We start from the raw sequence: 1,793 nt of genomic DNA, 5'->3' as shown, positions 1-1,793 counted from the left end.
CTTACCTCATTGCTTTGCTAGGTTAAATTTTTGCTTTTGTGCTACGTAAACTGGGGTTATTACAGTGAACTCTAATGACACCACATCAATGGCAACAATTCCCTATTTAGCCATTTTACAAAGTTACACTTTGATTCTACTATCATTCCTGCATGTGGATAAGCCCTGCTATGTTCACATCTGCTTGTATTTAATACAAAAGACAATCTAAGTAATCAAACAAATAAACAAACAAAATACCCTGTTGTTCAGTCTGAAATACACAAAAGCAGTAAGTATGTTAAGGTTTCACCTTACTTTTACTCATTTACTCATTTCACTTCTTTGATCTCATAGTCTCTTTATTCTGCAGGTATTTAAATAGCAGTATTTTAAAAATTTTACCACAGTACTGAAATTTTGTACACTTTGTATATTTCTAATTCCAAATACTACTAAGTAAACAGGGCTTTAAATGCAGACTCTAATAACATAGAAGTCTCAGCAGCCTTTATCTTTGGTGCTTTCACAAGTTTCTCAGAATGAAGTTGCCATTTGTCTTCATTGTGTCTTTTACATCTATCATGCATATAATCTGTCAAACATATAAATAAAACATCTAGTCATTTGGAATACTATGCCAAAGTACAAGATGTATGTTGTACAATTGAATTTGCAAAGCTTCCATTTTTTTTTTCCCTAGCTGAAGGAAGAATGTTTTTTTCCTTTTATCTTATGTGACAACTTCACAGCACCTGGATGAGGTACCCAGATACAAATCCATATCCTTGAACATGTAAACTGCACCATGTTTCCCTATTGCTTTACCACCTGTGGCACAGGTCAGGGACAGAGTTCTGCTACCAAGAAGAGAGTTTGGTGACTCTGTGGTCAGTAAGCCCTGGATCAGGAGTGCAGGTCCCCACACACCCGGTTTCAGCAGTAGTTTAAAGCTTGTCCACCCACAAAATGCCAGTCCAGGCTGCAGTTTTCTGTCCGGTTGTTCATCCCTGGTGCTTAATGCTTCTCTAACACCGCTGTTTCTGGAAAGCATTCTTGATGCAGCCATTTCTTGCAGCATAGAAAAAGAGACATCTAAAACACTGCACTTAATAGTAACATGATGGCAGCAACAAGCCTTTCAGTGGCATTGCTGCATGAAGTAAAGCACAAGTTCCCTGCAGCTTTCGGTTCTCTATAGTAAGAGAAGTTAATTTACTGTTAATCGACGTTGGTCTTAGGGTTGGTTTACCCAAGGGCCAGACATAATGGCTGTTTGGTATATTCACATCAGACAAAGCCCAGAGGAGGAAACGAGGTAAGGACGGCATTAGCTACTGAAAATCTGTCCACTGCACCTGAAGCAGCCCCAAATTCCCCGTGGGGAGACCCAGCGTGGTCCAGGGGGTGACAGGGGGTAGGGAGGCGGTTGGGCCAGGTGATTTGGGAGGTGTTTCCCAGCTTTAATGTTCCTGTGATTCTGTGGACACGGGGGCCGAGCCCCAGGGGCGACCCCACAGCCCCCCTCCCATGGGGGCAGCCCCCCAGGACGCGAAACGAGGGCGGCGGGCAGCCCTCAGTAAAGATGGCGGCGCCCAGGGAGGGTGCCTGCACCCGTCCCTCTGTGGGTGTGCGCGTGTATGCAGCGGCGGGACGCGCGGCCCTCAGTAAAGATGGAGGCGGGCGGCGCCGGCGCGGGTCAGCGCCGTGACGCGCTCTGCTTCCGGGTGAGCGGCGGCGGGCGCCATATTGTCTTGTTCTCCGAGCTGAGCCGAGCGGCGGGCGGAGGGGCGGCCGCGGGGCCACGGCGGCGG

This window comes from Aythya fuligula, chromosome 3, assembly GCF_009819795.1.
Source record: "Aythya fuligula isolate bAytFul2 chromosome 3, bAytFul2.pri, whole genome shotgun sequence".
NCBI classification, from domain to species: domain Eukaryota; kingdom Metazoa; phylum Chordata; class Aves; order Anseriformes; family Anatidae; genus Aythya; species Aythya fuligula.
This window is presented reverse-complemented; position numbering follows the sequence as displayed.